This window comes from Peromyscus maniculatus, chromosome 11 (assembly GCF_049852395.1).
Source record: "Peromyscus maniculatus bairdii isolate BWxNUB_F1_BW_parent chromosome 11, HU_Pman_BW_mat_3.1, whole genome shotgun sequence".
In the NCBI taxonomy this organism is placed as follows: domain Eukaryota; kingdom Metazoa; phylum Chordata; class Mammalia; order Rodentia; family Cricetidae; genus Peromyscus; species Peromyscus maniculatus.
This window is the reverse complement of record NC_134862.1, coordinates 101,101,960-101,120,247: the sequence shown is the minus strand read 5'-3', so window position 1 is coordinate 101,120,247 and position 18,288 is coordinate 101,101,960. Positions and strand designations below refer to the sequence as shown.

General features: G+C 44.7%; 1 long non-coding RNA gene across 1 annotated transcript; it reads right to left on the bottom strand.

Annotated features, from left to right (window-relative positions):
- Nucleotides 1–4,737: 4,737 nt before the first annotated feature.
- On the bottom strand, nt 4,738–11,241 carry LOC121821413 (uncharacterized). The gene is made up of 3 exons (XR_013043516.1): nt 9,929–11,241; nt 8,468–8,572; nt 4,738–6,432 (listed from the first exon to the last, which is right to left on the bottom strand). It is a non-coding gene; the product is annotated as an uncharacterized LOC121821413 (long non-coding RNA).
- Between the last annotated feature and the right edge of the window lie 7,047 nt (nt 11,242–18,288).

The following is an 18,288-nucleotide window of genomic DNA, read 5'->3' as shown; positions in this document are numbered from 1 at the left end:
AGTAGTTAGGAAGCCATTAATATCTGATGGAAAGAAAGAAAGAATCTTTCCCCAGAACCTAAAATGTCACACTGTTTCCTCTGGAGGAGATCCCAAGAGTAAGCTAATGTTCTTTCTTGTCTAGAATAATTTTGAAGTTATCCTTTTTTAGGGTTTTCAAGCAAGCACTCCTGAGAATGCTAACATGATTGAGCCTAACATTACAGCAAGCAATAGACAGTGTTCCTTACGTCTAAAAGCTAGAACTCTAATAAGTGAGGCCTAGACAGCCTGCAGCAGGAAGTTTGGCCTGGTGGGAGAATGTGCCAGATTGGATCAGTGTGGGGTTATGTCTACCCGTTAGCCAATGAGGTTTCAATTTATGTGGATGAAAATAAAAAATTGTTAAAATTTAAAAAAGCTTAGCAATTCAAAATTATTCCCTCCAGAGAAGAAAAAAAAAAAAGCTTTTAAATAGAAGAGTCCCCATGTAGCATTTTGCATATTGTTTCCATGTGTGTTATCTAATTTGGGTTATAACTAAGCTGGTTACCAACTAGGTTCGATAATACAAAAATGGAATAAACTTTTCAATTTTAAATGAGAGTTAAGCATCTTTTTGCTTACTATTTTTTCAGTAAACATTTCAGATGCCACTATAAGAACTGTAACTTTTTACTAGACACACGGATACTCCCCAGTTTTAGAGACAATGGAAATTAAGGGAGGGTAAGTCAGTGCCCGCTGGTGTGCCTCGGCCAAGCGCAGGCTGTCCCTGAGAAGGGGCAAATTCAGTTCTGTCTTACATCCAGACGCTATCCGGCTTCTGGACCTCTCCTCTTGCCAAACACCCTCAACCAGGCTGAAAGGAACTCTCCTCCACAGTACTTCATAAACTCACTTCCTAGTTCCTACACATCCAGGACCATGTGATTCTATCCAAAAAGATGGATGAGTGTATACAGTCTCAATAGAACACTGTGGTTACTACCAATCTTCTGCTGAGGGGACTGAACCACAGTGTCCTTGGGTGGACTTAGATGCCGACTCATGAAAAACTTGCTTCTGTCATAGTTTAGCCATCGTGGGCCTCGATGGTGTGCATAGAAAGGTTTGGATTCCAGCCTGTGGAGCTACCGGTGGGATATTGGGACCCTGGTCTGTCTGTCTGTCTGTCTGTCTGTCTGTCTCTCTTTCTCTCTCTCTCTCTCTCTCTCTCTCTCTCTCTCTCTCTCTCTCCTTCCCTCCCTCCCCTCTGTTTTGTGACTCCATAACTTAAACAGCTTCCTCTGCCACATGCTCTCACCATTGTGAGCTAATTGCCACATGCTCCAAAACAATGAAAATCATGAGTCAAGTGTGTTCAGTTTTCCATCAACTTAACACAACTTGACTAGAGTCATCTGGGAAGAGAAACCTCAACTGAGAAAATACCTTCATCAGACACACACGCACAGACACACAGACACACACACACACACACACACACACACACACACACACACACACACTACATACATAAAGGTTAAAAAATCCCTAATCATGAAAAATCAGAGATTAAATGCAGAATCTCTTTTTTTAAATTGTGTGTCAATTATTCATTAGTGAAATTACTGCTACATCATCATCCAGTTCCCCAGCTGCTGGAAAGCTCTTTCCAGTTGGGAGAGAGTACAATGGACCAACCTAAGGTGGAAGGTGATTTGACTCAGGTAGGGCCAAGTTGATCAGGTTGTATCTGGAGGAAGCTAGACTGATCCACAGAGAAATGATAACTGAGGCTGTGGCTGGAATGAAATCTGGGGCATGATGCTATGAAACAGTTTGGAATATCTTTCTTTTTAGCCCAGGCTGGCTTCAACTTCACTATGTTGTGGTGGTATTGTGTTCCCCAAAATATTGTGTACCCTAATAAACTTATCTGGGGTCAGAGAACAGAAAAGCCACTAGATACTTAGGCTAGAAAATGTTGGCACTCATGCCTTTAATCCTAGCATTCCAGAGGCAGAAATCCATCTGTTCAAGGATACAGCCAAGCATGGTGACTCACGCCTTTAATCACAAAAAGCAAGCCTTTAATCCCAGGGAGTGATGGCAGATAGTAGAAAGGTATATAAGGCATGAAGACCAGGAACTAGAAGCATTTGGCTGGTTAAGCATTTGGCTGGTTAAGCTTTTAGGTTTTGAGCAGCACAGTTCAGCTGAGAGCCATTTGGATATGAGGACACAGAGGCTTCCAGTCTGAGGAAACAAGATCAGCTGAGAAGTTGGCCAGGTAAGATTAGCTGTCTCTCTGATCTTCCAGAGTTCACCCCAATAACTGGCCTCAGGTTTGATTTTATTAATAAGAACTGTTAAGATTCCTGCCACACTATGTAGCTGAGGCTAACTTGAACTTTGCCTGCCTCTACCATTGAGTGCTGAGGTTACAGGCACATACCTCTACACCCAGCTTCTGAGGTCCTAGCATCCAACCCAGGGCTTCACACATTCTAGGCAAGCATTTTGCCTGCTTAGCTACATTCCCAGCTTTGGTTTGTGAGTTTTGGACATAAAAACAGGCCTAAAAACAGGAGCGGTGGTTTAGGGTCTCTGGGACTCCAGCCACACAGAACCTTTTCTATAGGTTGGTTTTCATTGCTGTGACCCCATATATGACAGAACAACTCAAGGGAATGAAGGCTTATTTTAGCCTTCGGTTCCAGGGGGTCCTACTGATAGAAATTCCCACCACGACCCCACAGTCAGGCATGGTCACGCATGCCTAGCAGGACACTTAGTCATCTCTGCCTAGTCATTTCCGGGCCATATGTCTTGTGTGATCTCTGCGTGTGGGCCTGTGTGCGCAGGTACAGCCTGGCCTTTATAAGGTGGCGCCATGTTCCCCACCCCCCCTCCCTCCTCTCTCTTGCACATGCCCTTCCACGGGCCTGATCACATCTATCCTTTTTCTTTGTCTTGATAAAACTCTTGTTAGTGGATTCTGTTATGTGTCATGACTTTTCCTTTGGGGCAAGAGTGCCATAAAAACCAACACCTATCCCCATGTGCTTGGGCAGAGAATCATGGCACTGGGAACACGGACAGGAAGCAGAGAAAGTTGTAGCAAATGAAAAGTGGCCAACATGAAATATAACTGCAAAGACACACCCCAATAAATCCTACTAGGCCCTGCCCCCCACCTTTCACTATCTCCCAATAATACCTCATATTGAGGATCCATTTCTCAAATCAGAGGACTCCTCCTCCTCCTCTCTTTTTGAGATCCGGTCTCACTATGTAGTCCTGGCTAGCCTAGAACCCATGAACACTGTACCCCTCCCAAAGAACCCTATTTTCAGTGTTGTCTTACTTTGAGTTTCTTTTTGTAAAATATTTTTATTAATTCTTTGAAATTCTTGTATGTTGTATTTTGGTCATCTTCATTCCCTCTCCCAGCTCCTCCAGATCTGCCCCCATCCCATCTACCCAACTGTGTGTCCTAATTATTTTATTGAAAACTATTTTTTCAAACAGTACATTCTGATGATGACTCTCCCTTCCCCCAGTTCCTCCCAGATCCTCCCATCTCTCTACCGACCATGCTCTTTCTTTCTCTCTTAAAAATAAAAACAAAACAAAAAAACAAACACTGAAACCAAAGCGAAAGACCAATAAGACAGAAAAATGGCCAAACAAAGCAATTTGAGATAAAAATGTCTACAAAAATATCATTGAGTTCATTTTGTGTTGGCCATCTACCATGAGCTTCTGGGCATGAGGCCTCCACCAAGTGTGGTTAATGCACCCAGGAAGATTCTGTTGGAAAAAGGGAAAAAGAATCTGGATCAAGGACTGAAGTTATAACACTTATTTATTTTTTTTTTTCGGTAATTTTGACAAGGACAGATGTAGGAATGGAGAAAGCAGGAAGCGAGGAAGGCCGGGGCGGAGCGTGTTAGACACAGTTGGCTGCCCCGTTTGGTGATGGGGAGCCAACCTTGCTGCACGTAGTTCCTCTGAAGCCGAGAAGAACACAGCTGGGACAGAGTCCACTTCCACATGTGTGAGAAACAATGACCCTCACACTTCATAAGAGCCATGAAACCCAGAGCAGTTTATGCCTTTGCAAAGTTGGGCATCAGCCTAGAACGGCAGATATGCTGAGTGCAGAGAGGTTCATAACCCTAATGTGCGGCCCTTCCTCCCTTTTTTATAACCAGGACAGACAATCTTACACATCCTCCAGCTCTTATCTTTCCTTGTGTTTACATTTCCCCCAACAAAAACTCTGTTTTCATCTCTGCATTCTTACTTACATTCTGTTTATTTTATAGCTCGTCGGATGCAGGTGAGCTTGGCTGTAAATTTCTGCTCTAGACTTCTAGGTTTGGGTGGGGGAAATAACTTGAGGAGAAGGCATTGGCAAGGGTCTCTGTTTTCTGTTTTTTGTAGCTGGACCTAAGTTGGCTCAAGGCACCTTTGAGAAGGAAGTTTGATTTTTATCTCTCACACATGCCTTCTGGGGGTAAACCCACACTCATTCCAGTACCCTGCCAAACGAGAGGCAAAAAGCAAGCACCCATGGTGCAAGAAAGCCCTCAGGCAAAGAAGGCTACAGAAAGCTCAAAGCCCATTCAGTGCAGAGTTTTAAACCTTTTCTGTCCCACACAGTAGTTCCAGTTTTAAAATCGGGACAGCCTGTTGGAAGAGACTCATATTTCTTGTCTTAGTTTGGGTTTCTATTGCTGCAACAAAACACCATGACCAGAAAGCAAGTTGGGGAGAAAAGGGTTTATTTATTTGGCTTACACTTCATTCAGCATTGCTGTTGATCACTGAAGGACAGGACAGGAACAGGGCAGGATCCTGGAGGCAGAAGGAAATGCAGAGACCATGGAGAGGTGCTGCTTACTGGCTTGTTTGCCCTGGCTTGCTCAGCCTGGTTTCTTATAGAACCCAGGAGCACCAGCACAGGGATGGCACCACCCACCATGGGCTGGGCCCTCCCCCGTTGATCACTAATTGAGAAAATGCCTACAGCTGGATATCGTGGAGGCATTTCCTCAGCTGAGGCTCTTTCCTCTCTGATGACTCTAGCTTGTGTCAAGTTGACACACAAAACCAGCCAGCACATATCTCCAATCTAACTATGCATCCCCAGTACCATGAAGAGCATTGTACCCCAGTGGCTAGCCATACATTTCAGTTCACAGAAATGAACTATGGGAAAGTAAAACTCTCTCAAAGATGTGCTAGCTGGAAGGGTGGACAACTGGGAAGGTGTAAGACCCAACCTTGTACACCATCTCACGGATGATCTCTGCAAGGGAGGAGAAGCACTTTTGGTGGTGATAGGGTCCTGGGGAAATCCCACAAAAGAATCACCATCCATGTATGCAATCAGCAAGAGCGTTCTGGAGCCAACATTCTACACAAGGGCAAAATGGTGACGACCCTGACAGGAGCTCTCAGGCTCCTTTTAAGCATAGCCAAGGGGAGCTCCTAGGGTAGTTAGGTCAATTTAGATATGATTGGCTTAAGCAAGTGGCAATATTAGCACATTCTAATCAGCCAGGGCTAGTCAGGGGCTGGTCACGGCTACCATTTTCCATTTTGGGGAAGGCCTGGACAAGTCCCAAGCCCTGTCCTTGAGCTGCTGTGGAGGCTTGCTAGCCTAGTTACATGCTGACTGTGGGGGCTGGCTCAGGCCTGGTATGTTTATTTCCTTTGTCCCTGCTGTCGGGGGGCCTTGAAGATGGATTGTCTTTTGTTTATGGCTCCCTCAGAAACTGCTTGTTCAGTCCCAGGAAGTTGAAATTGAGGCCTGATCTCTGAGAGAAGATTGAGCAGCCTGTTATGGCATCTGCTTGATTCTCTCAGATGGCACAGTATTTGGGCATGTAGTCCTTTGGGGGTAGGTAAGCAGGGGAAGAGAGGTATGAGGTAAGAAAGTCACCTATGAAGATTAAGGACAGGTAAGCAATGAAGTTGGAGGCATGAGAAATATCTGAAACATTCCTTGCTGAGGAAAAAAAAAATGAGTGACTTGAGAACACAGTGAGCAGTCTAGGGAGATGGCTCAACAGTTAAGAAAGTTTGATGCTCTTGTGAAGGACCAGGGTTCTAGTCCTAGCACCTATGTTGAGTGGATCACAAATGCCTACAACTCCAGTTCCAGAGGCTCCGATGCCCTCTTCTGACCTCTATTTGTGTGAACACATGCGTGTGCATCACACACACACACACATACACATGCACATTTAAGAGAAAAATAAAATAAAATGCAGTGGTTGTTGGGAGGCTTGGAGGCGATGCAGGGGTCAGTGCCAGTCAGTGTGCACAGCTGCATTCTTCTCTGAGGCTGTACTGGAGCCAGGTACACACTCACAGGAGTGGTCACCTAGATAGAGTCCTTCTTGCTGGTTGATGCACTCATTATAGTCTGCCCAACTGGTTGGTTTCCATTTCCACCTGTAGAAGGAGAAGCAAGTAGGGTGAGTGACCAGAAAGAAAGATCTTCTAAACTGACATTTCGGGATTGAGCTCAGTACTTTTGAAAGACTGAGAGTCCACTAAAGTCATGAAGCACTTGCTATTCATCTTTGTTTCCCAGCTATCCCAAATTTATGATGAATAAATTAAGTGAAATAAATGACGGAGTGAATTTTAAAACCTTGAGATTCATTGGACTTGGTGTGTGCTTATTGTCTTTCAAACCACGAAATGAAAAACAAGTAAGAAAAACTATAAGAACCAGCCAAGCCTTTCCTGTTGTATTAATAAGTAAGGACAGGAGCTGGAGAGACGCTCATGGTTAAAGGCACTGCCTGCTCTTGCACAGGATGCTAGTTCAGTTCCCAGCACCCACATAGCAGCTCACAGACACCTGTGATCTAGTTTCAAGGAATCTAATGCTCTCTTCTGGCCTCCCCCAACACCAGGCACACACATAGTGCACATATATACATGCAGACACTCACATACATACATAAAATAAAAATAAGTAAATCTTTAAAATAAATAAGGGGGCGGGGCAGCAGTGGCACACACCCTTAATCCCAGCACTTGGGAGGCAGAGCCAGGCAGATCTCTGTGAAGTTAAAGTCTGGATTACCTTGGAGAACCCAACATGTTAGAGATTCCAGAGTCGTAGGATACTTGCCGAGGAGAGCTGCTAACAGGGAGTGTTATCAGCCCAGAGAAAGAAGTGTGTTGCAGTCAACAAAGCTGAACAAAGCTGAAGAATTAGAGATCTGAAGAGCATTTTGACATCAGACGTGGAGATGCAGAGTTTGGAGTTTGCCCAGCTGGCTTTTGGTCTTGCTTTGATCAAGTATTTCCTCACTATGCCCCCTTCCCTACATTTTTGAATGATAATGAATATCCTGTGCCATTATATGTTGGAAGTATGTTTTTTTTACTTTGATTTAATAGGGGATTACAGTTAAGAGATTGCTTGAATCTCAGAAGAGACTTTGAACTTTGGACTTTTAAACATTGTTGAGACTGTGATAGACTATGGGGGATTTGTTTGTTTGTTTGTTTGTTTGGTTGGTTGGTTGGTTTTTTTATACAGGGTTTCTCTATGTAGTTTTGCTCCTTTCCTGGAACTCACTTGGTAGCCCAGGCTGGCCTCGAACTCACAGAGATCCTCCTGGCTCTGCCTACCAAGTGCTGGGATTAAAGGCGTGTGCCACCAGGAGGCTTTTAAAAGTTGAACTAAATGCATTTTGCATTATGATATGGCTACAAGCCTATGGAAGCCAGTGAGTGGTATGTGGTAGTTTGAATGTAATTGACTCCCATAAGCTTATAGGAAGTGGCACTATTAGGAGGTGTGGCTTTGTTGGAGTGGGTATGGCCTTGTTAGAGGAAATGAGTCACTGTCAGGGAGGGCTTTAAAGTTTCCTGTGCTCAGGACACTGCAGAGTGTCTTAGTTGACTTCTTGCTGCCTGTAAGATGTTGGACTCTCAGCTACCTCTCCAGCACCATGTCTACCTGCACGGCACCATGCTTCCTACCATGATGATAATGGGCTGAACCTCTGAAACCATAAACCAGTCCCAATTAAATGTCTTCATTATAAGAGTTGCCATGGTCATGTGACTTTTCACAGCAATAAAAATGTGAACTAAGACAACTTCAAATGAAATTGACCTAAATCTAAAATAAATTGTAGAATTCACATGATGAACAGCTAAATCCTCTCTATATAATTTCCAGCACTTTTCTGTTTGGTAATTTTTATAATCAAATATTTGGAAAAATAAATGGTTTTTAAATGCATAGATTGTAAAGGGGAAAATTACACTGAGTTCGAAAAATATTTACAAAGTAAGTGGAATAAAACAGTGCAACCTTTTTGGATGTGACTGCTTGGATCTTGAGTGTCCCTTGACCAGTGTCACAGATTTGCCAGACTGTGGCACTATTGGGAGGTGATAGGACTTGTAAGAGGTGGGGCCTAGGAGGAAGAAGCTGGGTCACTGGAGAGGTCACACACACCTGAGGAGATACTGGTGTCCCTCTCTCTTTCTTGCTCTCTTTTCTTCACAGCCATGACAAGGGGAGCAGCTTCTCTATCACACATTCCCATCATAACGGTTTGCCCTGCCACGGATCCAAAAGCAGCAAGTCAACTACCCATGCGTGGAAACCTCAGAAACCATGAGCAAAAACAAAACAAAAAAATTAAGCTTCTTAAATCTTAATTTGCTCAGGCCTTTTGTCAGCAATGAAAAACCTAACACATGAGAATTTTAAGTAAAGGCTGGAGAGATAATTAAGAGAATGGGCTGTTCCTTCAGAGGACCCATGTTTGAATCCCAGCACCCACATAGTAGCTCACAATGCTGTGCAACTCCAGTCCCAGGGTATCTGACACCCTCTTCTGGCCTCCTTGGGCACTAGACAGACAGATAGACAGACAGACAGACACACACACACACACACACACACACACACACACACACACACGGTACACAGACATATGTACAGGCAAAACACCCATATACATGAAAGTAAAATAATTTTTTAAAGTAATTTTAAATAAGTTCAGTTTATTTCCAATGTTCCCAAGGAATAGAGGAGAGTAACGTATGGGAGTTTCTGTGACTATGTTCCTTTCAAAACTCTGCTCTCCCTCACGCTCCTCTCTAAACCGATGGCCTTCTACCTTTTCTCACTGACAAGAAAGAGTACTATCATCAGGAAGACCTCACCGCTCAGCATCCTTACTGTAAACGTGTTTGTAGATATCTCCTTCTCAGTTTTTCCTGGTTTTGGGATGAGTTATCAAGGCTACTTTTCTTTCTTTCTTTTTTATTTAATTAACTTTTTTTTTCATTTATTTTATATACCGAGCACAGTTTCCCCCTCCCTCCTCCTATCTGCTTCCTTCCCCATCTGCTCCTCCTCTGTCTCCATTCAGAAAGGGGCAGGCCTCCCATGGGCTTGAACAAAACATGGCACGTAAAGTTGAGGCAGGACCGAGCTCCTCCCCCTGCATCAAGGCTGGGCAAGGTCCAGCATGGAGAACAGGTTCCCAAAAGCCAGCTAAGCACCAGGGACAGGTCCTGATCTCACTGCTAGGAGCCTTACAAACAGACCAAGCTACACAACTGTCACACACATGCAGAGGGCCTATGTCAGTCTCATGCAGGCTCCCTAACTGTTGGTCCAGTGTCCATGAGCTCCCAGGAGCTCAAGTCAGCTGTCTCTGTGGGTTTCCTGTCATGACCTTGCCCCCCGCCCCCCCCCCCCAGGCTCCTACAATCCCTCCTCCCTTTCTTTAGCAGGACACCCAGAGCGGAGCCTACTTTTCAAGACCAATTAGTGACCATGACATGATGACCTTCATTTTCCTGTCTTGCTCTATTTGTCTTCTCTATTTTTCTTACTTCTTCCCCCAAAATTAAAGAACTGAATAAGAATCATTTCTGAAATATCCTTTTGTCTCAAACATACAAGAAATTCCTACTGTGATGGTTAATGGTGAGTAGCGTCATCCTGTGGGAACCAGAATCCATCGTTCTCTGCTTGGCTCCACATGATGTGACCAGGTGCCTCACTCGTCTGCCACCACCATGCTTCCCCGGCTATGGAAACTTTTCAAGTAGGACAAACTGCATGTTATGGTATGGCCATGAGCCTATGGGGGCCAGAGAGTGGAATGTGGTAGTTTGAATAAGAAATGTGCCCAATAGGCTCCTGATATTTGACACTGGCTGGAGCAGTTATGGGGAGGAGCAGGCTTGAGGGTGGAAATGTCACTGGGGGAATGGGGGGCATGGGGGGCGTGGGGGAGAGACTCTGAGAGTTTGGAGCCTTGCTCCACTTTCAGCTGACTTCCTGCTTTGTACTTGAGGTTAAAGATGTGCTCTCTCAGCTTCCTCCCGCTCTGACTCATGCCTGCCACTGGCTGCCATTCTCTACCCTAGCATGAATGACTCTATTCCCCCTGGAACCATAAGCCAACACAAACTCTTTTCCTTAACTTGCCTTTGACAATAGTGATTTATCAAAGCAACAGAAAAGTCACTAATACACCTGACATGATCAGCTGTACCCTCGAACTCTGAGCCAAAACAAACCCTTCCTCCCCAAGTTGCTTAAGTTGGAATTTTTATCACAGCAGTGAGAAGAGCAACTAATACAGAAAATTGTACCAAGACATGGTAACGAAGTCACAAATCATGTTTAGAAGGCTGTGTAAACATTCAAATGTAACTATCTCAGACAAATGTATTGTTTTTAAATATATGAGAAACCAAACCATGTGACTCGTGACCCTTTGGAACTGGTCTTCAGGAGGAACGTGAAAGAGCTTGGAGCCGTGAGCTACAGAAGTCCTAGAATACTGTAAGCAGAGCTTAACGGGCTATTATGGGGGAGATCAGAAGATTAATACGCCAATATAAATGCAGACAGTGGAAGACTGGCTCCCGAGGTGTCAGAGGGGAACAAGGACTCTACTGGCACCATTTGTGTTACATTGCAGCTGTGGTCGAAGGGAACCAGGCATCTTGATCTGGTAGCAGAACTCTGCAGAACTGTCTACATGGCGCTGGCTTTGCATGCATGAAAATCCAAGTGGGAAGGGGTAGTGGAGACTTGCACCAAGGTTGCAGAAGGCTACTAAAGATAGCAACATGTAGCAGGTTCAGATTTCCTGCAAGGAGGCCCTGTGAGGCTACAGTATGAATCTATAAGGTCTAAGTTGCAACAAAGATTCTAAAATGTTATAGTTGCCAAGACCATGGATGTATGAAGAAAGTTCTAGGCATGTGTAGAGCCATCCAGAGACAGAGAGGGAGGGAGGGAGGGAGGGAGGGAGGGAGGGAGGGAGGGAGAGAGGGAGGGAGGGAGGGAGGGAGAGACAGAGACAGAGAGAGAGAGAGAGAGAGAGAGAGAGAGAGAGAGAGAGAGAGAGAGAGAGACACTATACTAAAGTAGAAAACCTAGAAGGATAGAGCTACTCAAGCTCACTGAAGTTCAGATGATGCCACTACAAACCCCAAACTATAAACCCAAGGCTGTAGGGTTTGGCACTTGCCCTCCTGGGTTTTTACCTGACTGTGGTTCAATCTTATCTGGCCTCCATGTGGAATGGTAATGTTTATTCTTCTTGTCAAATATTAGAAGTGTTACTCTCATGCAATTCTCTCTGTCCTCATGGTTCAGCAAGACTGGAGAGAAGTTGTCAGAATTGGCTTGATGTCCATCTTATGTTTCAAAGACATAAATCACAAGTTCCTTATCAGTTTCTATATAGAGCATCATTTTTCAGACTGTAAATCTTGAACTAACAACAAGTTATGAGACTGATGTAGTGAACTTTATTAACCAGTTAAATGAAAGGAAGTGGAAAGAAAATTGAGTATGCATCACAAAGTGGTTGGTAGAACTGGTCTGTGGAACTTCAATTTTGGTTATATTTATGGTTTTGGGGGGGGGTTGTTTTGGTTTGGTTTGGGTTTTTTGTTTGTTTGTTTGTTTTTGTTTTTCGAGATAGGGTTTCTCTGTGTAGCTTTGTGCCTTTCCTGGATCTCATTCTGTTGACCAGGCTGGCCTCAAACTCACAGAGATCCGCCTGGCTCTGCCTCCCAAATGCTGGGATTAAAGGCGTGCGCCACTGCCTCCTGGCCTTATTTATGTGGTTTTTATTGTTCAGATTTATTCACAAGTATTCACCTTTTTTTCCCCTGACTTTGGACTCACCGTGTGATTTGTTTTAGCCAGTGCTCTGGAAGCAGAGGTGGTATGATCTTCAAAGGTTTGAAGAACATTTGTGTAGTACAGCTTTTACTCTTCTGAACTTCTGCCATTTCCATGAGAAAGCGTAGGATCAGGCTAGTCTGCAGATATCAATAACATGATGAAAGATATATGAAGCCTAACCATCCATGCTAAACCACCCAGCCAGGTACAGCCTATGTCAGCCAATCACTGACCACCCACATGAACCAGCCCTGTGAAGGCCAACATGCCACCCATCTGAGTCCAGTAGAGGTCAACTGGCTCTACCCAACCCACAACAATAAGGTGAAAATAAACACATATTCTGGAATGCTCATGAGTTTTTCTGAATCTTCATTTGTTATGTTGGCAACATGCACTATAGTGAATTACAAAAGATTTGGAAGTTATTGGTCAAAGCTCCATGGTTCTCCTTCATTTCTTCTTATTTTGAAAGGAAGTCCCTGAGAAGGCTGGTCACAGTGGTAGACAATACAGCTACACAGAAGGATGAGGGGGGTAAGAGAGGGGAGGATGGCAATGGACCCTCACACTAGCATCTGAGGTCCTTGAAACTATGTCCTGTAACTCTCTCTGTGTGTTCTTGGTGTCTTCCAATAAACCTTTCTTCAAGCCATTTCAGAAAGGTGTCTGCTTGCTTGAAACTTAAGTGTCAAGTTCTTTATATTTATAAATAGTATTAAAGCCTGGTTTTCTCACTATTAACTATGTTTATACTCCATCTCCCTCATTAATCCTAAAGAGTATAAACATTTAATACTGGGAGCAAAAGTAATAATGTCCTCCTACACAACTTGGCTCAACTTAATACCTCCTTTTAAAAAAATCATTTTATTTTATGTGGGTGAGTGTTTTGCCTTGCCTTGCATCACCTGCGTGCCTAGTGCCCGAGGAGGCCAGAAACGGATTAGATCCCCTGGACTGGAGTTACAGATGGCTGTGAGCTACCACGTGGATAGTGAGAATTGAACCTGAGTCTTCGGGAAGAGCAGCCGGTACTCTTAACTGCTGAGCCCTCTCTGCAGCCTACAACTTAATACATTCTTATCTAGTCTATCTCAGTTTATAAACGTGGACTGCTCCAAAGAGGCTTCAGGTATCTTACAATTAAAAACTCAATTTTAAAACTCTAATTCATGGCTCAGTTATAGTCATTTCTAATAACTATATTAGTAATTTCAAATATTATTTACCTTACACCTATTATGTTTTTTAGTGCTTCATTCTAGAGAGCTGCCGTCTGAGTACACAGTCACAGTACCTGGTCACCAAAGTAAGTAAATGACATTGAAAGTTAAGGGCTAAGTCAGATTTCTGAGTCTGAGAATCTAGTCCGGGCTTCTGAACAGACAGTGGAAACACCATGTCTTTGGGAATGCTCTATACCCAGCAAGAGCTGAGCAGAGAGGCGGTGATAGGCAAAACAGCCTTGTTGTGACCAGTTTCTTATACCAGTTTCAAAGCTCTAAGTGCTGGAGATGTAGCTCTGTGTGTCACCAGGGTTTGACCCCAGCAAGGGAAAGAAGCATATTCTTTAAAAAAGGACAGTAACTGCAGAGAGAAAGGGGGAAAGGCTGTGGCATGCTTTCCAAATTCCGAGAGTCACAAACTTGGCCTGGGTTGAAACAAAATAACACTTTTCTGACCATCAAAACTAATGAAATAGAACCAAGACACAGCTGAAAGAGTCCTGTGTGTGGGGACAAGGGTCGTGGTGGTGATGGTGGTGTGTCTGCATGTGTGCTCAAAGTGTCACGGTTTGAAGCAGTTCATTTAAAAACGATGAAAACCTTCGTGCATACCCATGAGGTTCCCCAGAGAAAGCATTTCCTGGTGTTATTACAGAAGGTTCCATTAGATAAGAGATCACTCAGCCGGGCGGTGGTGGCGCACGCCTTTAATCCCAGCACTCGGGAGGCAGAGGCAGGCGGATCTCTGTGAGTTCGAGGCCAGCCTGGGCTACCAAGTGAGTTCCAGGAAAGGCGCAAAGCTACACAGAGAAACCCTGTCTCGAAAAACCAAAAAAAAAAAAAAAAGAGATCACTCACTGTACAGATTCATGGTGTCATCTCCTAGGTTCCTTCTAGAGGAGTGGATTCAATTTCCCCTGTTGAAAACTTCCTTACCGGAGGGATGCTCATTAAGACTCAGGAAGCATTAAAGCCGTGGTTCTCGGCTTCCTAACGCTGCAACCCTTTAATATAGCTCCTCGTGTTGTGGTGACCCCCAACCATAAAATTATTTTGTTGCTACTTCATAACTGTAATTTTGCTACTATTATAAATTGTAATGTAAATATGTGATATGTGACCCCTGTTGGGGTCACGACCCCCAGGATGGGAACCAATGCTCTAAAGGGAGGGTTTTTCTTAGAATTTGGGAAATAACTCAAAAATTCTCAACAAGCTCCTGGAACTGACCAGATGCACAAGGCTCTTCCTCCCCAGGGTTACAGTGAAAGGGAAAAACAGTAGCCATCCTGAGAGACACTCCCCCACCCCCTCCTCTAAAGGTATTTGCTGACCAGCAGTTTTAGAACTGACCAGAAGTTGAACTCATAGGAAGATAAGGCTGAAACAATAAATATTTATCCTGGATTGGTAAAACAGGATATGGGGAGTAATGGGCTCAACCGACCAGAAGTTGAACTCAGAAGAGGGTAGGACTGGAACAATAAATCTGAATGTATAGATCCTGGGTTCAGCAAAAACAGGACACAGGGAGTACAAATTTATGTCTCTGTAGGTACCCTGAATCCTGTTAGCCATCAGTAACCTCATGCTTATAGTTCAGCCAGTAACTTCGAAGAACTGCCTCACCCCAGCCCCCTGGTCCAATCCCAAGCCGCATGTAAACCTTTTCTATACAAACCCCTTCAAGTGAGTGCTCGGGCGGTCCTCCTCCACCCGCTGTGTCCGGTGTTGGACGCGGACCAAGCCCGGGCTTGCTTGTCATCAATAAACCCCTTTGTGTTTTGCACTGGATATTGACTCTGTGGTGGCCTCGCTCGGGGGGTCTTGCAACTCGGGCACAACAACAGCGGTGAGAAAAGCCGACAAGGCGGATTTGTCAGGCTGCCGGCTGGCTGCGTAGACTCCAGAACACTGTCCATGCTGCTCCAGCTTTCGGTGATGTGGCCGCTCTTCGGTCACCCGGTAAATGCACTGCTTCGCCACACTGGGCTTCAGCGGTATCCTGACTCTGGTCTATTGTTTCCCTATCTGGGTTGAGTAGACGTTTCTTCACACCTCTCCCAAAAGTGTCATGAAACGGTGGTGTTACGTACCTGTGTGTGCTGTGTACGTGTTTGTGTACACATGTAGAGGTCCGAGGTTAATGTCAGGTGTCTTGATTACTCTCCACTTTCATTTTTTAAAGTTATTTTCTTGTGTGTGTGAGAGGGTATGCACATGTGAGCATTGGTACCCACAGAGGTCAGAAGAGGGTACTGGATCCCCTAAGGCTGGTGTTACAAGCGGCCAGTGAGCCACCTGGTGTGAATGCTGGGAACTGAACTGGGGTCCTCTGGAAGAGCAGCAAGCACCCCTAGCCCGTGAGTCACCCCTCCACCTTCGTTCCCCGACTACACTTGAAGCTCACTAATTCAGTTAGGCTGGCAAGTGTAGCTAGAGTTTTCCTGCCTTGCCCACAGTCAGGACAAATCTCTCTCACCCGCTAGTCCCACAGCTGCTCAGACCCAACCAAGTAAACACACAGACTTATTTTGTTTACAAACTGTATGGCCATGGCAGGCTTCTTGCTAACTGTTCTTATATCTTAAATTAATCCATTCCCACAAATCTATACCCTACCACGTAGCTCATGGCTTACCGGTACTTTACATCTTCCTTGTCCTGGCGGCGGCAGTGAGTCCTTCTGCCTTCCTGTTCTTTTATTTCTCCTCTCTGTTAGTCCTGCCTATACTTCCTGCTTAGCCACGGCCAATCAGTGTTTTATTTACTGACCAATCAGAGCAACTTGACATACAGACCATCCCCCAGCACAGCCAAGTGCAGACCATCTCAGACACCTGCACTCAGGCTCGTGGTCCTAATCATCCTCTATGCGGACCTGCTGGGTAAAGCCACGAGGAACCCGAGAACAGGCTCCCACAGGACATACAGAACATCCCACAGCAGGCAAGCCAAAAAAAATTTCAGAGATTCCTCTATTTCCAGTCCCCACCTTTACCCCAGGCTGGGTTACAGACATGCACCATCATGTTCACCCCCATGGCTGGGTTACAGACATGCACCATCATGTTCTCCCATGGCTGGGTTACAGACATGCACCATCATGTTCACCCCCATGGCTGGGTTACAGACATGCACCATCATGTTCTCCCATGGCTGGGTTACAGACATGCACCATCATGCTCACCCCTGGCTGGGTTACACACATGCACCATCATGCTCACCCTTGGCTGGGTTACATACATGTACCAACATGCTCACCCCTGGCTGCGTTACAGACATGCACCATCATGTTCACCCCTGGCTGGGTTACAGACATGCACCATCATGCTCACCCCTGGCTGGGTTACAGACATGCACCATCATGCTCACCCCTGGCTGGGTTACAGACATGCACCATCATGCTCTACTCTTCACTTGGGTGCTGGAAATCTGAACTCAAGTCCTCATGCTTTTGAGGCAAGCACTTCATCAACTGAGCCTTCTTCCCAGCCTCATTAAATTTCTCACCTCTATGTTTAATAACAACTGTTGACATCTGAGTGCTTACCATGCACCAACACCTATACTTCTGTCACTAGAGCCTTTATAGCAAACCCATACTGTCGTTATCCTTTGTATTATGGGTTTGGGTTATTGCTTCCTGTCACCAATAAAGTATTTTAAGAGCTCTGTAGATGTAACCAACCGTCTTATTAAATAAGAAACACAGAACCAATGTAAAAGAGAAAGCCGAGAGGTCAGAGCTCAGAGCTAAAATCTTACCCTTCCTCCTGCGTGCTCCTAGCTTCCTGAAAGAGAACTACTTCCTGTGTGTATGTCTTTTCATAGTCTTTTTGTTCTGCCTTCTCATTGGTTGTAAACCCAAACACGTGACTGCCTCATCACTGCCTGTATATACAGCCCTCTAGGTCTTAAAGGCATATGTCTCCAATGCTGGCTGTATCCCTGAACACACAGAGATCTATGGGATTAAAGGTGTGGGCCACCACCGCATGCTCTTTCTATGGCTCTAATAGCTCTGACCCCCCGGGCAACTTTATTTATTAACATACAATTAAAATCACATTTCAGTACAAATAGAATACCACCATAGAGCTCTCTAGTATAGTTTCATGAGTAGTAAAGTTTCTGGAACATGTTATTTCTACGATTATTTTCATAAACCAACTTAATGTTACTTTGTTTCCTTTTCAGGGCTCCACACATCTCATTTTATCCCCAACTCCTCAGATTGTTTCATAATCTAGATCCCAAGGTTCCCTAAACACTGACTCTTAAATGAATGCATATTTGTTTTTTGTTTGTTTGGTTTTGGTTTTTTGAAATGGTGCCTGTCCTGGATCTCACCCTGTAGACCAGGCTAGCCTCAAACTCACAGAGATCTGCCTGGCTCTGCCTCTTGAATGCTGGGATTAAAGGCCTGTGCCACTGCCGCCCGGCTGCACATTTGTTTTTATAAGCAGAGCACTTCCCCCCATTTCCTTCTATTTTCATTGTTTTATTTCTTTGTTTTGAGACATTGTCTCACTATGTAAATCAGACTGGCCAAGAACTGACAAAGATCTACCTACCTGTGTCTCCCAAATGCTGAGATTAAAGGTATGCACCACCACACTCAGCCCCCATTTATTTTAGATTTATTTATGTGTCTGCCATTCACGTGTGGGTGCCTATGGATACCAGAAGAAGGCATCCAATCCCCTGGAGCTGGAGTTACAAGCAGCTGGTTATCTGCACAATATGGGTCCTGGGAACAGATCCTGGGTCCTCTGGAAGAGCAGCAAGCACTCTTAACTGCTGAACCATCTCTCTAGCCCCCAAATACATGTTTTAAAGTCTTAAACAGAAAAAAAGACATATAATTCTTAAAAC